General features: G+C 37.2%; 2 long non-coding RNA genes across 2 annotated transcripts in view; one reads left to right on the top strand and one right to left on the bottom strand.

Annotated features, from left to right (window-relative positions):
- Window positions 1–26,540, bottom strand: part of LOC131995263 (uncharacterized) — a 153,017-nt gene that overhangs the window by 115,255 nt on the left and 11,222 nt on the right. The window lies entirely within an intron of this gene.
- Window positions 24,200–26,540, top strand: part of LOC106091100 (uncharacterized) — an 86,286-nt gene continuing 83,945 nt past the window's right edge. Inside the window, exon 1 of the long non-coding RNA XR_001221942.2 lies at window positions 24,200–25,248. This is a non-coding gene — a long non-coding RNA (uncharacterized LOC106091100). The remainder of the gene's footprint in view (window positions 25,249–26,540) is intronic.

The following is a 26,540-nucleotide window of genomic DNA, read 5'->3' as shown; positions in this document are numbered from 1 at the left end:
CAACAATTGTTAAAGTTACATTTAAGTCGGATGTTGTAGTTGTAGTTCTTTTATGGATTTTTTTCCTTTCCTGCTGCAGAATTATATCTCATCAGCATCGGCAGGCTGGCGCAACAACACCATCTCATCATCACCATCATCAGCAACAGCAACAGAAGTAATAGAAGCACTACAATCACCATCAACTTCAATGGATTTTGATTGCATTTTAAAATACGGACAGACAAACGCATGGACAGAAAGTCATGTTAGCTTCTCGCTACTCACTGGCAAATGCAATTTTGTATCAACTTTAATGCATGAATGGATGCCGAGCTGCAAGTTGTTGAGACAATGCCGATGAGGATGAGGAAAAACCAAATCAAATGGAATACAAACAAAAGCAGAAAGATGGAAAGATTTAAACAAACTTTGTATACCCACCATTAGAGACCTTTTGCTAAACTAATCGTAGAAATAAAGTCGCAAAAGTACATTCGTTTGTTTTACAGATCTAAGCAAAGTCTTTAAGACACTTATTACGGTTCAGTCACGACGGGTCGGTTATTTAAAACCTAAAACTATACAAAGCTATTCAATCTTGAACTGGTGGAACCCAGTCTCCAGAATTAAAGGTTCGGACGAGTTTTATTTGGTTGCCCAAAAAGTAATTGCGGATTTTTCATATAGTCGGCGTTGGCAATTTTTTTCACAGCTTTGGACTCTGTAATTGCATTCTTTCTTCTGTCAGTTATCAGCTGTTACTTTTAGCTTGCTTTAGAAAAAAAGTGTAAAAAAAGTACATTTGATTAAAGTTCATTCTAAGTTTTATTAAAAATGCATTTACTTTCTTTTAAAAAAATTGCAATTACTTTTTGGGCAACCCAATATTTAACTTAGTACTACGTGGTTCAATCTTTGGCAACAAATTGTACAGAGAAGTTGATGATTCATGGTCCATTTGTCCCGGCTGTTGTTTTTATACCCTCCACCATAGGATGGGGGCATACTAATTTCGTCATTCTGTTTGTTACACCTCGAAATATGTGTCTGAGACCTCATAAAGTATACATATTTTTGATCGTCATGTCATTTTAAGTCGATCTAGCCATGTCCGTCCGTCCGTCTGCCTGTCGAAAGCACGCTAACTTTCGAAGGAGTAAAGCTAGCCGCTTGAAATTTTGCACAAATACTTTTTATCAGTGTGGGTCGGTTGGGATTGTAAATGGGCCAAATTGGTTCATGTTCTGATGTAGCTGCCATATAAACCAATATTGGGTCTTGACTTCTTGAGCCTCTACAGGGCGCAATTCTCGTCCGATTGAAATTTTGCGCTTAGTGTTTTAGTACCACTTCCAACAACTGTGTTAAGTATGATTCAAGTCGGTTCATAATTTGGTATAGCTGTCATATAAACCGATCTTGGATCTTGACTTCTTGAGCCAATAGAGCTCGCAATTCTCATCCGATTTGTATGAAATTTTGCATAAGGTATTTTGTTATGACTTCCAATAACTGTGCTAAGTATGGCGCAAATCGGTACATAACCTGATATAGCTGCTATTAAACCGATCATGGATCTTGACTTCTTGAGCCTCTAGAGGGCGCAATTCTTATCCGATTTGGAAGAAATTTTGTACAACGGCTTCTCTCATGACCTTCAACGTACGTGTCTAATATGGTCTGAATCAATAAATAGCTTAATACAGCTCCCATATAAACCGATCACCCGATTTTGCTTCTTGAATCCCTAGCCCCCATATTACACAATGACTTCTACAATGTTCAGCATTCATTTATGGTCCGAATCGGACTATAACTTGATATAGCTCAAATAGCATAACAGTTCTTATTCAATATTCTTTGTTTGACAAATGCCATCCATGGTGGAGGGTATATAAGATTCGGCCCGGCCGAACTTAGCACGCTCTTAATTGTTCTTGTTAATATTTATGTGTTAATAATCTGAGAATTTGTGTCTTCCTGCTGTCAAAAATCAATATTTTCAAGTGTTGCACACGGTGCAACCAAACAATGGGACCCCCTATTCAAAAGTTTGTATGCTTATTAAACTCCCGCATGTAAATGTAAGATTTGATATAGCTGCCACAGTCCCCTTTGCCACAAAGGAATAACCTCTGGCCATCGTCTGCATCATTAGCACCACGGCCACTACCGCTATTCTGCAGCAATAACATCCAATCCATAATAGCCAATCATCTTAAATTAAATTTCGTAAATTTCATTCTTTGGATAGAAATGTTAGTGTGACCGCATTTAGCACTTTATAGTTTTCTAAAAACAATAAAAAGTGCCCCCATAGAGATTCCTTTCCTGCTGCTGTTGATGCCCTTGTCGCTGATGGTAATGCTCATACGATGTCGTTGGCTGGTCAACCAACCAAGCATTTAGATGACCCTCATGGTGACACTGACATTTGTATGATGATACCCTGGTCTTACAAGTATTTGCTGCTGAATACAAACACACACACACACACACATACTCACTCACACCGAGCATCATGCAGTCATCCATCCGTCCATCCATCCATGCATTGATATTTTCTGCTCCTGCTGCTGCCGTTGCTGTATCATGTCTCAGTCTATGGCTGCAATTACTGCTGATGATGTTTCTCGGTTTTCGAAAGCAATTGTTTGTGGTGGTATGTGATGTGGTGATGGCGACGGCGACGGTGGTGATGGTGATGGTGGCGGTGGCAGAGCCGGAATGCCCTCTAGTGTCAAATGGTCATTGCTAGAAGCAATTCTCAGCAATTTCAGAAACAATGTAACACGTTGATTCATTGCTCCTTAAATACCATCATTTCCAAAATATATCTAAAATATACATAAGTAGTAGATATGTTTGTTACAGCATTACAATTTGTGTGAACACCAACAGTCGGCGGAAGATGAATTATTCCTGATATTAGAAATTTATAGAAATCAAACCGTATATGTATATATACAATATCCATGACCAAAAAAAATTAATCAAAGGACCAACCTTATTGGACAAGTCTTCTTTTGAGCAATCAAGATGACAACCCCTTCAATATATCAATTGATTCAGGAATTTACAGAATCATATGAGATCAAACCTTTATCACTGAAAATTCCATTAAAATATCCTACACCACTACTGTGGTAGTGGTTATTATTGGGTTGCCCAAAAAGTAATTGCGGATTTTTTAAAAGAAAGTAAATGCATTTTTAATAAAATTTAGAATGAACTTTCATCAAATATACTTTTTTTACCCATTTTTCTAAAGCAAGCTAAAAGTAACAGCTGATAACTGACAGAAGAAAGAATACAATTACAGAGTCACAAGCTGTGAAAAAATTTGTCAACGCCGACTATATGAAAAATCTGCAATTACTTTTTGGGCAACCCAATACAATTTAGTGTATTAGTTTGTAACACCCAGAAGGAAGAGACCCATTGAAAAGTATACGGATCGACTTAGAATCACTTTCCGTCAGTCTCTCTATCTATGTTAATTTCGTGTACAAAGTACAGATCGTAATTTTCATCCGATCCATAAAATAAGGCGGAGGCCACCGTTGCGCTGAGGTCGAACGCCTGGGTTCGAATCCTGGCGAGACCATTAGAAAAAATTTTCAGCGGTGGTTTTCCCTCCTAATGCTGGCGACATTTGTGAGGTACTATGCCAAGTAAAACTTCTCTCCAAAGAGGTGTCGCACTGCGGCTCGCCGTTCGGACTTGACTATAAAAAGGAGGCCCCTTATCATTGAGCTTAAACTTGAATCGGACTGCACTCAGTGATATTGTTTGTTTGCCCCTGTTCCTTAGTGGAATGTTCATGGGCAAAATTTGCATTTGGCATAAAATTAGGCACAGTCATTTTTTGGATCAGGTTTGGAAATAGCTCCAATGTATGCGTTCATCCGATATGGACTAATATTGCAAAAGTGTGATCATCTGTAAATCGATTTTCTCAACATTTTACTCGAAGTATTTTTTTATGACCCTCGAAATTATTGGTGAATTTAATAAAAACAAGTAAAAAGGCATTAAGTTCGGCCGGGCCGAACATTGGATACCCACCACCTCGAGTATATATGTAAATTCCTTTTCGTCACAATCCGGTGAAAATTGGATAACTTATGCAACCAAGTTCGGCACGGACATTAAGTGGTCTAATATATATGTCACTATTCAATATTGTAGAACAAAATATTGGCCTTTTTGGCAGATATATCCAATTATAAACCGATCTGAACAATATTATGGTCGGATACCGTGAAGTTCAGAAAAACTCACTGTTTAAAATTTCAGCGACATCGGGTAATATATAAAACTTTTATGGGCTATAGTCCCCTTATCGGCAGATCGGTTTATATGGCAGCTATATCTAAATATGGTCCGATCAGAACCTTATTTAGGTCGGATGTTGGGAGGTCTTAACCTACTCACTGTTTAAAATTTCAGCGAAATCGGGTAATAAATAAAGCTTTTATGGTCTTCAGACCCTTTATCGGGAGATCAGTCTATATGACAGCTATATCTAAATTTAGTCCGATCTGAACCATATTAAGGTCAGATATTGGAAGGCTTAAAATTGCGCACTATTCCTAATTTCAGACCCTCTATCGGGAGATCGGTCTTTTTGACAGCTATATCTAAATATAGTCCGATCTGAACTATATTTGGGTCAGTTTTCGAGAAGCCTTAAACTACTCACTAAATAAAATTTTTATAGGCATTAGACCCTTTATCGGAAAATCGGTCTGTATAGTAGCTATATCCAAATATGGTCCGATTCGGCATATTCAAGAACTTTACCAGCGTGCATGAAAAATACGCATCTGTGCCAAATTTCAGCTCAATATCTCAATCTCAATATCTCTAGAGTGATTACAACAGACGGACGGACAGACACACGGACACATCGATAAATCGTCCTAGAATTTTACGACGATCCGAAATAAATATACTTTTTAGGGTCGGAAATTGATAGTTTGATGTGTTTCAAACGGAATGACTAAATGAATGTACCCTGTATCCTACGGTGGTGGGTGGTGGGTATCAATTCAGATTAAGATATAGCACCCATATATTTATGTATACAGTCAGTCAAATGAATTTTCGTACACATCGTTAACTCTTTCCACTCTGCTGAATCACATGTTCTTCTAGCCAGTATGTATATCCAAAGTTCAGATATCAATCTTATTTGCACCCTCAAATCTAGAAAAAGAAAGAAGCCTGAAAAATAGATCAAACAAGTAAAAGTGTGCTAAGTTCAGACGGGCCGAATCTTGGGAACCCACCACCATGGATTCTACCAAAAAGTTATACAAAATAAATTTGTTTGAAGGGCATAATTTTATTTTACATACCAAACTTCTACCAAACCAGCAAAAATTAAAGAATCTAGGAACCGAAGAGCGATGATCGAGAGACTGGTTTACATGGGAGCTATATAAGATTATAGACTGATTTGGGCCGTATTTGGCACAGTTATTGAAAGTCGTAATAGTACATCGCATGCAAAATTTCAGCTAAATCGGAGAAAAATTGCGGCTTGTAAGGACTCATGAAGTCAAATCGGGAGATCGGTTTATATGGGAGCTACATTACCTTATAGACCGATTTAGACCGTACTTGACAAACTTAGTGGAAGTTATAACAGAACACTTTCTGCAAAATTTAAGCCAAATTGGACAAAAATTGCGGCTTGTAAGGGCTCAGGAAGTCAAATGTTGAGATCGGCTTATATGGGAGCTATATCAGCTTATAGACCGATATAGACCGTACTTGGCATAGTTGTTAGAAGTCATAACGGAACAGCCAAGTCGGACAAAAATGCAGCTTCCGGGGCTCAAGAAGTCAAATCGGGAGATCGGTTTATATTGGAGCTATATCAGGTTATATACCGATACTACGATACTAACAGAACACTACAAGCAACATTTTAGCCAAATCGGACAAAAAATGCGGCTTACAGGAGCTCAAGAAGTCAAATCGGGAGATCGGTTTATATGGGACCTACATCCAAATCTCAACCGATATGACGCATTTGCAATCCACAACGACCTACATCAATATTAAGTATCTGAGCAAAATTCCAAGCCGCTAGCTTAACGCGTTCGACCTCTATCGTGATTTCTACAGACGAACCGACAGACGCACATGGCTATATCGACTCAGAACGTCGATATGATCCAGAATATATATATTTTATGGGGTTGCAAATCAATATTTCGAGGTGTAACAAACGGAATGACTTGGTTAGTATACCCCCATCCTATGGAGGTGGGTAAAAAAAATAACAAATATGGGAAAAATTGCATTTTTCTGATACAGATTAAAAAACTCGAAAAACAAAAAAAAAAAATCTTAATAATTGTTTTTTTTTTTTAACTTGCAGATAAAAGTGCCCTTAACAATACTCTACAAACAATTAGGTGCAAATAGGTTTCTGCATAGGTTTAGGGGATATGTGGAGTAAAAAAAGTCATAAACCCAAAGGGGAGATCTGGGCTTTGGAATCTGAGAACTCAGAATTTTTCCAATTTTTATACCCTCTACCATAGGATAGGGGTATATTAATTTGGTCATTCTGTTTGCAACACCTCGAAATATGCGTCTGAGACCCCATAAAGTATATATATTCTTGATCGTCATATCATTTTAAGTCGATCCAGCCATGTCCGTCCGTCTGTCGAACTTTCGAAGGAGTAAAGCTAGCCGCTTGAAATTTTGCACAAATACTTTTTATTAGTGTAGGTCGGTTGGCATTGTAAATGGGCCAAATCGGTTCATGTTTTGATATAGCTGCCATATAAAGCGATCTTGGGTCTTGACTTCTTGAGCATCTAGAGGGCGCAATTCTGCACGTTTGCACAATTGTGATAAGTATGATTCGAATAGGTTCATAATCTGGTATAGCTGTCATATAAACCGATCTTGGATCTTGACTTCTTGAGTCAATAGAGCGCGCAATTCTCATCCGATTTGGCTGGAATTTGGCATTAGATGTTCTGTTATGACTTCCAATAACTGTGGTAAGTATGGCGTAAATCTGTATAGAACCTGATATAGCGACCATATAAACCGATCTGGGATCCTGACAACTTGAGCCTCTAGAGGGAGCAATTCTCATCCGATTTGGCAGAAATTTTGTACAACGACTTCTCCCATGACCTTCAACATACGTGTCTAATATGGTCTGAATCGATCAATAGCTTGATACAACCCCCATATAAACCTATCTCCCGATTTTGCTTTTTGAGCCATACGAGGCGCAATTCTTATCCGAACGAACTGAAATATTACACAATGAATTCTACAATGTTTAGCATTCTTTTATGGTCCCACTGGGACTATAACTTGATATAGCTCCAATAGGATAACAGTTCTTATTCAATACTATTTGTATGCCTTAAAAGAGATACCGCGTATAGAACTCGACAAATGCGAGCCATGGTGTAGGGTATATAAGATTCGGTCCGGACGATCTTAGCACGCTCTTACTTGTTTTTATTAAAAAATTATCAATTTTTAAGAACACATTGCACCCACTTAATTTGACGTATCTTGTTCAAATTTCACTTAAAACGCATCTACAATATGTCTTATTCACAAAAAAAGAAAATAGTAATTTATTAAAGCAAGTTTTTCAATAAAGACTATTCAATGAAAATATCTTTTCTTTTCCAAAAAATTAAGCATACGATCTCGCTTACACCTCCTTATGATACATGCGTAAACTCAATATATTCTTAAAGATTTTAATAAAATCCTCAGACGTGGATACCTAATGTAACGCCTTGCCTAACTTAGCAACAGCTTTAATTAATTGCCTTCACTTTGCATTGCCCACATGCTGTTGTTCGACTGTGACTGTGGTTGTTGTAAACATTACCACATACTTAGAGATGCTTGCATAGACAAAACCGCATACATCCATTCATTCATTCATCGGATGACATCGTTTACGAATTTTCAGTTTTCCATTTCCGTTTTCATTGCTGCTCCATTAAATTCTTCACACGAATGTTCATTAAAAATGTCTTTTGTTAATTGTCTCAGCATGTTTAACTAACGCCACAATCTCATAAGAGACCATCAGAGAATGAATGGATCAATGCAAGACAATGTCTGGACATGCATTCCAAAGCCATGACTAATTGAATTCAAATATTTGCCACTTGATATAATGCCAACAGTTGCAATTAAATTACCAATTAGAAAAAAATCTCTCTTTGAAAAGCCCTTGGACATTTTATTGAAGAATGGAAAATTGACTATGAAGAAAATGCTCAAATCTAATGGTTGTTGTTCATGTCGGCATAAATTTTAAAATGCAATAATTGCTTAGATTGTTCCCAAAAATATATTTTTTGCACAAGGAAGGGTGAGACATAAGTGTCTGTAATCGTAAAGATATGGATAACCCACACAAGGCGTATTAATTATCCAATTTCAATCAAATTTGGAATAGAGAATTGAAAAGGAACACTCGACCGAGTTCGTATATATCTGACTATATTTAGATGTATCAGTACATAGATCCATCTTCCCAATAAACTTACTACTACTTCAACTTAAAGAAACTTAAAAATATTCTCTTCTCTACTCTAGAAAAAGTGGAGATAACATATTCGTCGGAATTTTAATTTTGGTGCGACTTTAGTGACAAGTGACCAGTTCCTGTTCTAAAGCAAACAATTAGTGAAAGTATCGCATTTATAAGCCAAGAAAGCGTAGAAATTTTTTAAATTGTTTTATCACAAATAGTTTCAAATGACAGAGAACAATCTCTACATTTTGTCATTAAAAATATTAAAAAAATTGTTTTTCTGTTATTTTATTCGATCCCGCTTTAAGGGAACCTAAAAATGGGATTTCTCAGTATTCGGCATTGAAGCGCCGTATTGATATATCTGCTGCGCCCTAAAGAAATCGACTTGACAGATAGCTTTATAACAGAGTAAGGGGTCGAAAAGCGTTATCATAGGAGGTCCTGGCGACCGAGCACACAACGTAATAACTGTACAGGACATACTTCTATAGAACACATAAAAATATAAAACGTTTGAGAAATGTTAACGACACATAAAATATTTTCATCTCGAAGTTTTGGTCTTCTTGTATCAAACGTTAGCCATAAACGTGGTATTATTGAACGTTAGAAACTTTGTTTATTGTAAACTTTTGAGCAGCGGTTAAAGGACCTTCCTTTTATTGTAAAACTAAAAACTCTTTAACTGTAAATAATAGTTTGCTTAGGCGCAAACGATTATTCGTATACCGGATGAATATTTATTCTCTTGTGTAGTTCGTACTAGAGAGAAAGGGTAGTACGAGAATTTGAGCGTAGACTAGTGGTTGGCAAAAATACTCACTCTATTGCACATAACTTTAAAGGTACACAAGAAAATAATCCCAAGTAGACCCATAGGCTTACGAATAACTGCAATTGTGGGCTTGTCACTGGCATTGACACAATTTTTTTTTTTCCTTTTTTGTTTTGACTGAGCAAAGAGCAATATATTGAAAAGCTCGAACGAGTGCGGATCGTAAACATGAAAAGTGTATTTTTTTAAAGTTTCGGTACAAAAATGGTGATATGTCCATTGACAAAATTCATTAGAGCAACACACAAATGGCTGCCAGGTACAAGAAAACACAACAAAAATTTCTAAGGCACATACATTTTTGGTAACATTTACACGATAAAGAAATATCCATGACAAAGTAGATATTTAAATGTGGGAAAAGAACAAAATTTGTTTGTTTTATTTATAGCATAACGAATACAACAGATCAAAATTCAAAATCATAATGAGTTGTTCGACAATGCAAAGCCTTTTATAAAATTGTGTATCATAACATCGAAATAGATCCAAATATACTCTGAATTCTTAAAAAGTTGAGTTTGAGTTATGTTACATTAACTTACATTACTTAAATTGTATCATAATAATTTTTAATATGCAGAATCCATTTTCCAAATCCTAAAGAAAAACCAATTGAAGCCCCGAATAACATTTTCTATATATCAAGAATGAAAGTTATAGTCAGAGTAAAAATTTTATATTTGTCGTAAATTCTTGCAAGAGTTTATATCAAAAAAAAAAATATTCTTTTATCGTAGACAAAGTCCAATATTTTTCAGAAAATAAGTTTTCTTTGCTAAAATTTCCTTTATGTTAAACGAATAATTTTTTTCCGTGTGGGAAATGATAATAGTGATCGGTGGCCTCTTGGTGAGGCTTTTTTGCTCATGGCCTCCAAAATATGATCCAGAAAGTAACTTTTTTGAAGGCAACGGCCCTGCCACCTAATCAAGGAGTCAAAGGACGGATACTAGCTTCGCCATTCTGTTTGCAACACCTCGAAATATTGATCTGAGATCCTAGAAAGTGTATAAATTTTTGATCATCTTGAAATTTTATTGGGTTGCCCAAAAAGTAATTTTTTAAAAGAATGTAAATGCATTTTTAATAAAACTTAAAATGAACTTTAATCAAATATACTTTTTTACACTTTTTTTTCTAAAGCAAGCTAAAAGTAACAGCTGATAACTGACAGAAGAAAGAATGCAATTATAGAGTCACAAGCTGTGAAAAAATTTGTCAACGCCGACTATATGAAAAATCCGCAATTACTTTTTGGGCAACCCAATAAGTCGATCTAGCCAAGTAAATCTGTCTGTCTGAGGAAAAGACGATAACTTTCAAAGAAGTACAGCTAGACGCTTGAAACTTCGCAAAATTTTTCCTATTAGTGAGGGTCGGTTGGGATTGTAAATGGGCCATAACGGTCCATGTTTTTATATAGCTGCCATATAAGCCGATTTTGGATCTCGACTTCTTGATGCACTAGAGGCCGCAATTTTTATCCGATTTTGGTGAAATTTATTGCCGAATTTTATGTTATGACTTCCAAAAACTATTCTAAGTATGCTCAAAATCGGTTCATAACTTCATATAGCTGCCATATAAACCGATCTCGGATCTTGACTTCTTGAGCCTATAGAGGGCGCAATTCTTATCCGATTTGGCTAGAAATTTCGCACGAGGTGTTTTGTTATGACTTCCATCAAAAATTTTTCATAACCTGAAATAGCTAACCGATCTGAGATTTTGGCATCTGGAGTCTCTAGACGGCGCAGTTCTTATCCGATTGAGCTAAAATTTCGTACGAGTTGTTTTGTTGTGACTTTCAACAACTTAACTAAGTTTTGTCAAAATCCGTTCATAACCTGAAATAGCTGCCATATAAACCGATCTGGGATTTTGACATCTTGAGCCCGAGGCCAAAATTTTGGCCAAAATTGTGTACGAGTTTTTTTGTTATGACTTCTAACAATTGTGCTTAGTATGGTCCAAATCGAGTCATAACCTGATATAGCTCCCATATAAACTCATATCCAGATTTTACATCTTGAGCCCATACACGATGCAATTCCTATGACTATCCTCTGTTTGCCTATAAAGAGTTGCCGGACAAGAACTTGTTTTACCTATAATGAAATACAGGGCAAGAAGTTGCAAATGCGATCCATGTGGAGGCTATATATAGGATTCGACGCGGCTGAATTTGGCACGCTTTTACTTGTTTAATATAAAAACTAACAAATGCAACAAGACTCTTAATCGGTTTCTATAAATCTCACTCCTAAGAATTTTGAAAATTTTTTGGTTGAAAAAATTAAAATTAAATAAAAAAAAAAATTGCCGACTTTCTATAAGGGAATTTTTCCCTAAAACATGAGCTTCCTTATATGACGGGAAACATTTTTTTACTAGTTTCAATCCTCCACTTTAAGTCAATCAAAATTTCATTATAATTACCTCCTTCCTAACTCGAGCTAGAATTTTTCTAAGACCGTTCTATTCTTGGGTATTTTTTAACCCATACTCGTCCATTCGTTCAACAGATAGCCGAAATCACGATAGCGTTTCAACGAATGAAGCTTTCCCCATGAAATGTTTCATAGATACTTTTTATTTATGTAAGTCGTTGGCCGTTGCAAATGGGTCATTTGGTCCAGATTGATTTTAGTTTATAATATTAAACAATTTTAAAGTAAAAAAAACTGCCTCGTACTATGTTTTCTGAGTACGGACTTTCAAACTGTTCGGCAACCAATCTTACTCAAAAAACGGGTAAAAGTCTCTGTCTGTTTGTCTGTCCATCCGTCTGTTTATCTTTTCCTCCAGGTGAATTTGTGTACAAATTTATTACAGACATATTTCTTTGGCGTAGAGACGAAGCACATTGAAATTGGAAGAAGTCGGTCCAGATTTGGATAAAACTCCCACTTATAACTTCTTCCGATTCGGATTCATTTGTCTACCAATCCTCACGAAGTAAGGCACAAAAGTTTCTTTTATGATTCTTTTGATCACTATTGATGTTCATAGAAATCGGTTCATATTTAGATATAGCTCACATGTATATGTGTCATCCGATTTTCACTTCTAGAGCCTTTGCAAGCGCATTTATCAAGCGATCTTCTCAAAATTTTGCACAACTATTATCTCTTTGACTCTTTAAATATGTATTGGGTTGCCTAAAAAGTAATTGCGGATTTTTTAAAAGAAAGTAAATGCATTTTTAATAAAACTTAGAATGAACTTTAATCAAATATACTTTTTTATACTTTTTTTCTAAAGCAAGCTAAAAGTAACAGCTGATAACTGACAGAAGAAAGAATGCAATCACAGAGTCACAAGCTGTGAAAAAATTTGTCAACGCCGACTATATGAAAAATCCGCAATTACTTTTTGGGCAACCCAATATATATCCAAATTTCGGATGGGGTACCCAGAGGGGGCTGCCCCACCCCAAAACCTACCAAATATATATATACACCAATAACGACAATATGGGAGTCAAATGGAAAATATTTAAGATTAGAAAACGTATCTGATATCCAATTGTCGGACCAAGTGTTTGGGGGACCACCCCAATCTCAAAACAGCCCTAAATCGGACATATTTACCCACCATGGCAATATGGGACTCATTTGGAAGGTACTTGCGAATAAAATACAAATCTGATATCCAAATGTGGGACCAAGTTTCGGAGGGTCCACCTCTTCCCCAAACAGGACTTATTTACTGACCATGGCCATGGGGCTTAAACAAAAGGTATTTGAGTGAAGAATACGAGTCTGACATCCAGATGTGGGACCAAGTGTTTGGGCGCCGCCCATCCCCGAGAACATCCCCCAAAGAAGACAAATTTACGGCCATAACAATATGGGGCTCCAATGAAAGGTCTTGGGAAGTAAAGCGAGAATCTGATATTAATGTTCGGAAAAAGTGTCTATGGGGCCACACCACCCCCAAAACACCACCCAAATAGGAAGTATTCGCTGACCATTGCAATATGAGTAGAATACGCATCTGATATATATTTTCAAAGCCAAGTCACTGAGTGGCCGCCCCATCACCCAAAACACGCACCCGGACATGTTTGCCGACTATGGAAAAATGAAGTTCAAATTGTATTTGGGAGTAGACCATGAATCTGACATCAACATTCGGGACCAACTGTTTAAGGGACGTCACACCACCATAACAATACCCAAGTAGGACATATTTGCTCACCAAGACAATTTGGGTCTTCCGGGCTGTGGAGCTCGATATTCATAAACACCCCCCAAAGGCTAAAAATTTTTTGACCATGCCAATATGTGGCTCAAATAAAAGGTATTTGAGATTAGAAAATGAATTTGATGACCAATTTTGGGACCATGTGTTTTGGGGGACGCCTTATTCTGTAAACTCCCCTCAAAACCAATGGCAATATGGGGTTTAAATAAATGGTTTTTGGGAGAAGAGCTCGATGCTGATATTTTTCAGGCCCAAGTGTCTGGGAGACCACCTCACCCCCGAAAACACCTCTAAATCAGACATCATGAGAACATCGGGCTGAAATGAAGTATTTTAAGATTGGAGTACACCTTACATCTAAACCAACAAAGATCATGTGGGATTCAGATAAAGTCACTTATGTATATTGTTTAACTGTTTGTCAAGCGATAAACTATTTTCGTAGCATGGTATTTCACTAAAAGCTTTTTAATTGTAGAAAATAAAAATTCCAAGGAAAATTTTGTTTCATATAGAGTAAAAAAAGGCCCAGCGGAGCGGGCCCGGTCCAGCTAGTTTATGTATAAACTACAGGTCGCAATTTTCATCCGATCGTCTTAAAATTTGGCGCAGGCATGTTTTTAGGCCTAGATATGAATCCAATTGAAATTGGAAAAAGTGAGTTCAGATTTGAATATAGCTGCCATATATATTCGTCCGATTTGCAGTAAAAATGCAATTAAATGATCATTTGTTAACCGATTCTCTCCAAACTTGGCAGGAACTATTTTCTATTGATATTTTCTATTTTGACATTACTGGTGAATTTCGTAGAAATCGATTGAGATTTAGATATAGCTCTCATATAAATATATATCGCCCGATTTTTACTCCTAGAGCCACTGCAAACGCATTTATTGACCAATTTCCCTAAAATTTTGTACATTGCTTTCCTCGATGCTTTCCACAATATCCAGTAAATATGGTCGAAATCATTACATTTTGTCGAAATCACCCGATTTTCACTTCTAGAGCCACTGCAAGCGCATTTATTGACCAATCTTCCCAAAATTTTGCACAACACAATATTTATGAAGTTTGTATGAAATCGGTTCAGACTTAGATATAGCTCCCATATATTGGGTTGCCCAAAAAGTAATTGCGGATTTTTCATATAGTCGGCGTTGACAAATTTTTTCACAGCTTGTGACTCTGTAATTGCATTCTTTCTTCTGTCAGTTATCAGCTGTTACTTTTAGCTTGCTTTAGAAAAAAAGTGTAAAAAAGTATATTTGATTAAAGTTCATTCTAAGTTTCATTAAAAATGCATTTACTTTCTTTTAAAAAATCCGCAATTACTTTTTGGGCAACCCAATATATGTTCGTCCGATTTTGAGGAATATTGCAATATAGTGCTCATTTCTTAACCGATTCTTCGAAATTTGGCTGTAAGGATTTTCTTATGGCTTTTAACATTACTGGTGAATTTTATGTTTATTGCCCGATTATTTTTTAGAAGCTCACTTTGAGGATGTGCTTAAGCGATAGCAGTCGAACGAATACAGACATCCCATTCAAATTTTGCACAGAGATACTTATCGATGTACGTTGTTGGGGATTGCATATGAGCCATGTCGGTTCTGAGTTGGATATAGCTCAAATGTAGAGTGGTCCTTTGATTTGACGATTAGCCTCTAGCAGCTTCAAAAGGGATGTATTTCCAAAATATGATACAAATCGATCTATAGCCTAATATTGCCATCATTTAAACGCATCTCCCGATTTGAAATCTTCAGCGCCTGGAATTGTTGTCCGATTTGACTGAAATGAAACACGTAGGGGTTTTTTTTGATTTGCTTGATTATTTGTGTATCCAAGCCGAACTTGAACACTTTTTTATACCCACAACTATAGGAAAGGGTATATATTCATTTATTCATTCCGCTTGCCGCATTTTTCGTCCGATTTCGCTGAAATATGAAACAGGAAGTAATACTAGGGTCCCAAATATTCAAACCGAATACAGCCAATATCGGACCATATATACATGCAGCTGCCATATTGACAGATATGCCGGCTAAGGGTCTTAAGCCCGTAACAGGAGCATTTAATATCAGATTTCGATGAAATTGAAAACAGTAACTTTTGTTAAACCTCCCAACATCCGAATCAAATATGGTTCAGATCAGACCTAATTAAGATATAGCTGTCATAGTGATTGATCTGCTGATTTACTGCAACTTTTATTAGAGTTATCGGGGCATACATCAAATATGATCCAGACCAGCCCCGATTTGCATATTATTGTGGACAGTTCGGCACGCCCGAACTTAACACGTTTTTACTTGTTATTTCATAGAGTTGTCTACGACTTTGATGAAATTGGAATACATACAAAACAAAATACTTAATTTGAATTCACTTTAAGTGGATTCATTACAATTGTATTTCTTTTTATAAAGACTTAAAAGAGATTACAGGCAAAACAGAAAATACAGCATAAATATAAGAAGCATGCGGGAAGTAAAACAAGGCCGATAGTCAGTCCTCAAGAACATTCAATGGTTTATAACAACCCCGATGCATTACCCCATAGCAGCGTTGGCACCACCATGCAACCAAACCACATTAATCGACCAAGAAGGCAAGGCTAGCCCAAGGATGCGGCCCATTACAGATGTACTCATGTGTATAGTACACGGCATCACCACTTCAAGAATGTGATGATTATGCGAGTGAATGAAGACAACGGCGGAAAACCAAAAATATTTCACAGCTGCTTAAAATACTCTCATCGTCGACTGTGCTCGAGTAGCTCTGTCGCTGTCGTTGCCTCTGCCACCATTGTCAGATCATTTAAATCCGAAAACAACACAAATGAGGGAGAGAATGAATGACCAAGCGACCACCACAATTGCACAGTGACAGCCTGCAATTGTGCATTATTGTTAATCTTGCAATTGTCATTGAGTTGAGAGCGCCAAAGTAGAATAGAATGAACAGAAGAAAAAAGGAGGAAGACCATATGACAGTTTAGTGTTTCTTTTTTTTAAAATGTATATAACGAGTCTACCTCATACGAGTATTCATGAGGCCATATAGAACAAGTGTACGAGAGAGCAGCATACGTGTCTTACTGCAAGCTTTACTGAAAAAAAAACACGATTCATCAAATACGAAATGAAACACACACAAATAAACCCCAATATGTGTATATGTGCTTTAAAAACGGCTTGTGTCACAAACTTAGCTTAATTGGTACTACACCAGAGGCAAATTGTAGAGGTAGCTGGAATGTAAGATCTTCTAAAATCAGTATTATAACTTGTAATTAAAATTAAAAAAGGACACAATTTTGGATAGCTGAGAAATTTTTGAGGCAGATAGATCTCCCAATTAATAGATTTCTAATCTTGTTTGATTAGTTTCATAAAAGAGGAAAGATGTAGATGACAGAGATTCTTTACATTGGCAATGAGTTACGCAGACCTCAACAAAATTAAGGACAGGCAATATACTAGGATGAATATTACAGTAGATAGACGCAGGAATAAAAGAGGTAATATTTAGCCCTTGTAAGATCTTCTGCGACAAGGTCGTTATGAAGACGTTTATAATTAAAACATATAACTGTCTTCCACATTCACATAAAAAGCTAATTGGATCGTATTTGGCATGGACATCAAGAGATCCACTACGAAAATAGACAAAATTGTGTATTATTTATGAGCTTTAAGTGCTAAATAGGGAAACCGGTTAATATGACAGCAATATCTAAATACGATCTGATTTAAACGAATAGCGACGGACCGCATTCAACTAAATATTCAAAGTTTTAGCGAATTTGGGACCCAAATAAGGCCATAAGTCAGGTGATCGACTTTAAAGGCAGAAATAGCTTTAAATGGTCAGATTTAAACCATATTCGATTCGGACCATATTCGGCATAGAGGTCAAAGGGTTTTATAAAAACTCAATGTCCTAAGTTTAATGTTCAACAAAATCGGGCAATAAATGCACTTTTGTGCACTAGAGATCTTTAATAGGGAGGTCGTTTCATACGACAGCTATGTTCAAAAATCAACCAATATCGACAGGTTAAATGTAGCCCTGTATACGAGTTTTATAGGCACAAGACTTAAATCGGAATATCGGTCTATATGGCAGTTATGTCCGAATATAATACGATTTGGCCCGTTCAAGAACTGAACTTGCATTTATTATATTAAGTATTAACTTAAACAAGTAAAAAGGGGTTAAGTTCGGCCGGGCCGAACTTTGGGTACCCACCACCTCGGGTATATATGTAAACCACCTTTCATCAAAATCCAGTGAAAATTGCATACCTTATGTCCCAAAGCAGTTATATCGAAATATGTTCCGATTTGAACCAAATATTAATAAGTATAAGTCTTGTTCAATTGTGTATAACAAAATCTTGGTCTTTTTAGTAGCTATGTCCAAAAATAAACCGATGTTATCCATATACGACACGGATGTCGAAAAGCCTAGCATAAGTCACTGTGCAAATTTCAGTGAAATCGGATTATGGGGCCAAGACTTTAAATTGAGAGTTCGGCCTACATGGCAACTGTATCCAAATCTGGACCGATTTGGGCCAAGTTGCAGAAAAATGTTGAAGAGCTTAACACAACGCACTGTCCCAAATTTCGGCGAAATCGGACAATAAATGTGCGTTTTAAGGACCCAAAACCTTAAATCGAGATATCGGCCTACATGGCAGCTGTATCCAAATCTGGACCGATTTGGGCCAAGTTACAGAAAAATGTTGAAGAGCTTAACACAACGCACTGTCCCAAATTTCGGCGAAATGGGACAATAAATGCGCCTTTTAAGGACCCAAAACCTTAAATCGAGAGATCGGTCTGTATGGCAGCTATATTCAAATCTGGACCGATCTGTGCTATATTGGAGAAGTATGTCAAGGGGATTAACTTAACTCACCGTCCCAAATGTTAGCAAAATCGGATAATAAATGTGGCTTTAATGGGCCTTAGACCCTAAATCGGAGGATAGGTCTATATGGCAGCTATATCCAAATCTGAACCGATCCGGGCCAAATTGACAAAGGATGTCGAAAAGCCTAACACAACTCACTGTCCTAAATGTCAGCAAAATCGGATAATAAATGTGGCTTTAATGGGCCTAAGACCCTAAATCGGAGGATCGGTCTGAATGGCAGCTATATCCAAATCTGGACCGATCTGAGCCAAGTTGACGAAGGATGTCGAAGGATCTAAAACAACTCACTGTCCCAAATATCAGCAAAATCGCTTAATATATGTAGCTTTTATGGGCCTAAGACCCTAAATTGGTCGATCGGTCTATATGGGGGCTATATCAAGATATAGTCCGATATAGCCCATCTTCGAACTTAACCTGCTTATGGACAAAAAAGGAATCTGTGCAAAATTTCATCTCAATATATATATATTTTTAAAGGCTGTAGCGTGATTTCAACAGACAGACGGACGGACATGTCTAGATGGTCTTAGATTTTTACGCTGATCAAGAATATATATACTTTATAGGGTCGGAAATGGATATTTCGATGTGCTGCAAACGGAATGACAAAATGAATATACCCCCATCCTTCAGTGGTGGGTATAAAAACGTCGAGAACAGTATATAATATGTAGAGTCGAAACCGATCGTTGAGCTCAAACTCATTGGTATATGAGAAGTCCCTGTTCCTCGATGCAATGTTCATAGGCAAATTTGCAATAGTCGGAACTACAATAGATGTACTGCAAACGTTATGACAAAATGAATATAAAATTAATGAATGGGGAAAAGACGTAGATCTCCCTATTCCCTAAGAAAGATCAATACACATGCCTCTTAAAAACAATGATTTCAACAGTCGACAGATTCTATGTAACTGGGTGTTTGCGAACCTTGGGACTGATTCTAAAAATAGTCTACTAGCGAAAGGAAGTGCAAGATACGGTAACTTCAACAAGTCCAACGGATATATTGTCGTAGAAAAAGTGGGGCTGTGGTAATTCTTAACATTTCGCCTGAAACATACTGACTAGATTTTAGGCAACTCTTTTGAGACTTAAAGCAAAATATCAAAGGACTGAAGGCGGAAGCAGACTATATCATCGTGGAATAACCGACCTTACGAAATGGGCACGGGATTGGAGTTGCAGATGTTTATACTCTACACCACCACTGTGGTACAGGGTATTATAAATTTGTGCCTTTGTTTGCAACGCTAAGAGGGATAAGAGCTAGACCCGTTGTTAAGTATATCGATAGGCTTAGAACCGCTTCCCGATTCGATTTAGCTATGTCCGACTGTCTGTCCATGTATTCTTGTGATCAAGGTACAGACCTTGATTATACTCCGATTATCATGACATTTTGCATATGTCATTTCTTCGGCCCAAGGACGAACGCTATCAATTTTTAAAAAAATCGGTTCAGATTTAGATATAGCTCCCATATATATCTTTCATCCGATATGGCCTTTAAAGGCTGTAGAAGCCACAATTTTGGTCCGATCTTTACAAAATTTAGCACGAAGTGCTTCATTTGACGTCTCCATATGTGTGAAAAATTTCGTTAAAATCGGTCCAGATTTAGATATAGCTCCCATATATGTCTTTCAACCGATATGGAATTTTAAGGCTGTAGCAGCCACAATTTTGGTCCAATCTTGAACAAATTTAGCATGAGTTGTTTTATTTGGCGTCCCAATACATGCGCAAAATTTCAATAAAAACAGTCCAGATTTGATATAGCTCCCATATATATTTTTATAACCTTCACCATAGGACATTCTGTTTTCAACACCTCGAAATATGCGTCTAAGACTCCATAAAGTACATATATTCTTGATCGTCGTGAACTTTTTAGTCGAACTAGCCATGTCCGTCCGTCTGTCCGTCCGTCCGTCAGTCTGTCGAAAGCACGGCAACTTTTGAAGGAGTAAAGCTAGCCGCTTGAAATTTTGCACAAATACTTCTTGTTAGTGTAGGTCGGTTGGGATTGTAAATGGGCAAAATCGGTCCATGTTTTGATATAGCTGCCATACAAACCGATCTTGGGTCTTGACTTCTTGAGCCCTTAGAGGGCGCAATTCTCGTCCGATTTGACTGAAATTTTGCACGTAGTTTTTGATATCACTTCCAACATTTGTGCGAAGTATGGTCCAAATCGGTCCACAATCTGATATAGGTGCCATATAAACCGATCTTGGATCTTAACTTATAGAGCCTCTAGAGGGATCGATCTCCCATATAAACCGATCTCCCAATTTTGTTTCTTGAGCCCGGAATCGGACTATAACTTGATATAGCTCCTTTTCCTTCTCCCTCTCCTCCGTCCATATTCATTATTCTTTGTTTGCCTAAAAAGAGATACTGCGCAAGGAACTCGACAAATGCGATCCAGATTCGGCCCGGCTGAACTTAGCACGCTTTTACTTGTTTTTTTAATATTTAAAATTTTATGACACTTTCTAATTAAACAAAATTCCGCCCAGCTCAAATTATTCACTCAATTATGCTTGCGGTACAACAACGCCCCTAAATAAATTCACAGCACTGTACACATGAGTTGGATAACTAACGGGGGCCGTATGGTCATTTTTTAATTAAATCAATTGATTTTTTAATTCTTTTCATATTCAAGTACTGAAGATCTCGCGGTGATCTCAATGAACTCAGAGGTTGGACGTTCAATCGAATTAATGTTCATGCCCAAGTGTTTGTGTGCGTTCTCTATGTGTGCATGAGTTTGTGTGGGGGGAAATAGTTTTATGTCAATGGAGAAAGAATACATTTTTAGCAGCAGCCCAAGCTTTCCATGGACAGCGGTCGCAGAAGTACGGAGGCCATTGCATGAACCCTGAGTTCTTCTTAAAACGCTCATTTCCAATATGATCTGGGATGACATGCGCACTCGGAGCACTCAATAAAATGCAAACACAAATAGCAGGGGTAGTACACCCAGAAAAAAAAAGAGAATTTAAAAAATTAAAACAACTTATGGTGGAAATGTATAGTAGGCCACCGGAGGAGCGCCGAGGTTAGCATGTCCGCCTATGACGCCTGGGTTGAAATCCTGGCGAGACCATCAGGAAAAATTTTAAGCGGTGGTTTTCCTCTCCTAATGCTGGCAACATTTGTGAGGTACTATGCTATGTAAAACTTCTCTCCAAAGAGGTGTCGCACTGTGGCGCGCCGGAATTAATAGAATTAGTTGATCCGAAAAAAAAGAAATGAAGGTTAGTATATAAGAATACAAATAAATGAGTCCTAACATTCATCAACTTCTTGCAGTAAAATTTTTCCAAAGTCTGGTTTTAAATGTTGACGAGTTACTGAGTAATTGCAGTTCGTTAGGAAGTGAGTTCCAGAGATGTATAGCGAATACGAACATATGCCACTCAGCAACAAGCTTCCGATAAATTTTGGGAATGATTTTTTTACCTCTAATAGATCTGACGAAATCAGTGAATCCATACAGATATTGTGGTGCCTGCGTGTAGATCAGTTTATGCAGGAAAGTAAGCGACTTCAGGTACAACAAGTGCTGTAAGGAGACGCCATACAGGAATAAAGAGTATTCAGAGATGGAGTCGCGCCGTCTCAAGCCAAATACATAACGAGTAACGCTATTAAAAAAGGTGTTTAGCTTACGTCTACCTACCGAGTCGCAATTAGCAAACAACTCACAGCGTTAGAGAATGACAAGAACAAGATAAGTCTTTGCCAAGCAGCGGATTAACCGACTGAATAGCCCAGAGAGTACGCAATTTTGAATATCCCTGACCAACGACACAGTCGATATGATTACTCCAAGTCAGAGTGATATTAATCACCACACCCAAGTTCTTTGCATGAGGAACGATTTCCAATCTAGCGTCGTTAATGAATATACCAACATCACCTGAAAAACGAGACAGCCTGTTTCTGATAACAACACACTTGGACTTTACAGGGTTGAGACACAGGCCATTGGCTTTCGCTCACGTGCTGACTCTTGACAGATCATGATTAAGCAGACGTATGTTTTCAGCCATCTCATCCCTCGGACTGCCGATATATATGTGTACATCCGTAAATCTTCACAATAAGACAATTGACTCGCCAAGTTGTTGCTGTACAATGAAAAGAGAAGAGGACCCAGAATTGATCCCTGAGGAACACCTTTTAAAACAGAGCAGAGGCGACGATACAGAAGACTTATAACTGACGGACTGAGTGCGGTGTGACAGGTACGACAAAAAAAGACGAACGGACGCAGAAGAATTGTAAAAATGTATCATCTTATCACATAACAAGGAATTATCCACAGTGTCAAATGTCTTAGAATGGTCAAGAAGAACAAGGAAATGTATCTTGTCATTCTCCAAATTGACCCTTATCCTCTCAGTGACCTCTGCCAAGGCAGTTACGCAGCTGTGGTTAGGACGAAACCCGGACTGTCTCACATATAACAAAGAGTTCTCGTTGACAAAAGACGACATTTGCAAATGCAGCAATTTCTCAAAGATCTTTGACAAGTAACAAAGAATCGCAATTGGTCTATATTCCTTGGAATTCTTAGGCAGTGGGATGACCTTGGCATGCCTTCACGCTAATGGAAAATAACTTGTGGTCAAAATCCTATTGAAAACATGATTTATATGAGGAATAATAAGGGGGAGCAAGAGTCTTACAATTCTAGGATCAATGCCATCAGATCTGGCAGCGTTAGACTTTACAGTCGCGACACGCTCAAGGACATCGGCGGGACCAATACAGCTGAAGCCAAAACCAGACTCGTCATCGAGAGAGGGGGAGATATTGAAGCCATAGAAATTGGGATCAACTGGGATCTGTGGGACATTAGCAAAGGCATCATTAAGCCCATTGATGTCCAAGTTTGTTGAACATCTATTGGTATCTTTCCCAATTCCTATGTCTCGAATATCCTTCCAAGTTCTCTTGGAGCCTATTACAGAACTACAGCGTCTGTAATAGTAGTCTTTCTTGGCTTATCTTAATCAACTTATTGACGCGGTCTCTTGCTGAGCGAAAGGCATCATGTCAAGCGTCCTGAAATTCTGAAATTGTGTTCAGTGAAATTTCCTCAATTAAAGACATTTCAAATAAATTTTCAAACAGTAAATTAAATATTCACTCAAGGCAAAATTTCAATTTAAATTTTCCATAAAACTCCTTGGTGTATTTTCCTTGTTTGATAGGATAATTTTTCGCATATAAAAGCTATAGTCGCCACATAGAGTCATTACCTAATATGGCTTCCAAAAAAAAAGGTTTGGTATGAGTTTAAGAATGTGCATTTTCTAAATGTATACTAAGAAATCACTGGTAATAGTTGTATATAAAGACGTAAATATTCGTTACAAAACGTATTGGCATCTATCGTTCAATATCTATTTTGAAGAGAATATTTACGCTTTTTCGGGTTTAACTCATTTTTCATTTTCTTTGAATTTTGGCATAATTTTTTTCAGTGCTGGGCGTTCATTTATTTTTATGTGTCCATGGTATGTGATTGACTGACAAAATGACTACTGTGACTACACTCGTCGTCGTTGTACTGATTAGTGGCAAGATATGGGGGCGCATTATGATGAAATGCTGGCTTGGCTGGACAAATGGATTGGTCCAAGTGAAATTAGTAGGGAGTAGAGAGAAGAGTGAGGACCACCACCGCTACCGCCGCCGCCGCCGAGAGATGGCCGGCTATGGCGAAATGAGATATGAGAACAACTGTTCAAAAAAGCAATGACTTTGGGCGTATGATCACAGCTTGGATCAGTGTGAAATTTGAGCTCGATCAGTGAACTTTGAAGGAAAGTAACGAAAAAAAAAATTGTAAAAAGAAATTAAAAATAAAACTCACGAGATCAACAACAAAAATAGCAAGTGAATAATAATTTTTATGAATTAATTATTTAACTCAAATATGAACAAATTATCGCATAAATATGAACATAAAAAAAACCAGAAAAAAAATCAAATTTCCTTGAAAGAAAAAACATAAGAAATGAAAATCTCGCATTTGTTACAATAAAATCAAGTGAATGTAAATTATATTTTTATATCAATATAAAACGCCAGGCAGCCCATCCCATTTCAGCCCAGCTGAAAAAGGTTAAGACCCTTAGTAAAAAAACAAAATATTAAAAAAAAGTAATAAATACATAAAGCGGTGATAATTCTTATCGCTTAGTTTGTTGGCATTTGTACCGCGGTGCTGATACCATATTCTCGTCGCTTGCTGATGCTGATGGCGGTTGTTGTTCCATTCATTTGTTTTTGTTATTTTTTTTTCTGTTATTTATTATAACATATTGCTGGCGGTGATTATTTTGAAAAATATTTTTCCTTCAAATCAAATGCAATTTTTACTTAATTGCTCTCAAACAATTCAGTGCTGCAATGCGTTTGGCTGTGTTTGTGAGTCCATTGAAGTTTTACTATCAAATTTGAAAGTGATATTCGAATTAGAATAAAACCAACGACAACAGGAATGAATGGAAATGGAAAATAAAAAACGAAATAACATTTAATCAAAAACATAAAATATTTGAGATTTAATGGAATCAATAACTGCAACACCCTCATGCATAGACATTTGATAACAACGTTAGAGCTGCATGGAGTTCAAACATGCATTTTCTCCTGATAAATCAATAAAAATGGTGAGTGTTGTTTACTAAAAAACTTCAAATGTTGTAATTTAGCCATACGTTGTTAAAGTAAAACACTAAAATGCTCTGGTAAAAATATTTCGTGGTGGTTGCATTATTTTGGTATTTTATTCTACAAAATGGAGCTAAATTCCTGGTATTTCATTGTTTCAGCTAAATTGCATAAAAAGGAGAACCAGCGTTTATAAATGATTGCTAGAATTATTGGATTATTATTTTATTAAAATAAAATAAAACAATTAAAGAGCCCTTATGGTAGGCCCAACCAATCTTTAGGTATCCACCACCTCAGATATATATTTTAACCAAATTTCGACGAAATCCGGTGAAAATACAACATTTTGAACCCGTAGCAAGCTATATAAAGATATGCTCCAAGATAAACCCAGTTCCACAATTCAGCGAAATCGAATAATAAATAAGCCATTTATAAGTGAAAGACCGTAAATAAGGAAATCGAAGGATCGGAGGATATATCCAAATATGGTTCGATCTAAACCACACTCCGATGAGGATCCTACGACAAATCACTCTATCAAATTTCAGCGAAATCGAATAATAAATCCGGCTGCAATATCAAGATATTGTCCGCTATATAAATATATTGTCCGATCTAAACCATTATCGTTACTAATGACGAAAGTTTTAAGATAGGTTAGGTTGAAAAGAGGGTGCAGATATTAGTCCGCCCCATGCCACTATGGACATACACCTAAGCTAGTAATCGACTTGTTATACGCTCTAAAAATTATAAAGTAACCTCTAACAAGAAAATTTTAAGTTAGGAATTCCGTGCTACTTACAAAATCCATAATTGTTTTCAATATCACTCCCTTAAGTTGATTGATTTCTCATATTGTGTCTCCACCTAAGTGCCGGTATCTGTTAGACGCGAAAGCCGGGCAATGACAAAGGAAATGCTCCAACGTCTCATCATCTTCCCCGCATGCCCTACACATGATATCACTTGCCGCACTGATTTCACATAAGTGAGCTCGTAGTCCTATGTGTCCCGTTATGATACCAATAGCTATACTGACCTCCTTCCTCCTTTCTTTCAGTAATAACCTCGTCTTCTCACGATCTAGATCCCCCCATAGGATTTCGCCGTCCTACCGACCGTTTCACTGTTCCACAATGTTGCAATGTTGCATAATAGCCTCGTCTTCTCATGATCTGGATCCCCCCATAGGATTTGCGCCGTCCTACCGACCGTCTTGCTGTTCCACAATGTTGCATGCGCATTCGTCGCCCACTCCCTTAACTCGGACTGCGTCAACTCA

The sequence above is a fragment of the Stomoxys calcitrans genome, chromosome 2 (genome assembly GCF_963082655.1).
Source record: "Stomoxys calcitrans chromosome 2, idStoCalc2.1, whole genome shotgun sequence".
Classification (NCBI taxonomy): domain Eukaryota; kingdom Metazoa; phylum Arthropoda; class Insecta; order Diptera; family Muscidae; genus Stomoxys; species Stomoxys calcitrans.
This window is presented reverse-complemented; position numbering and strand designations above follow the sequence as displayed.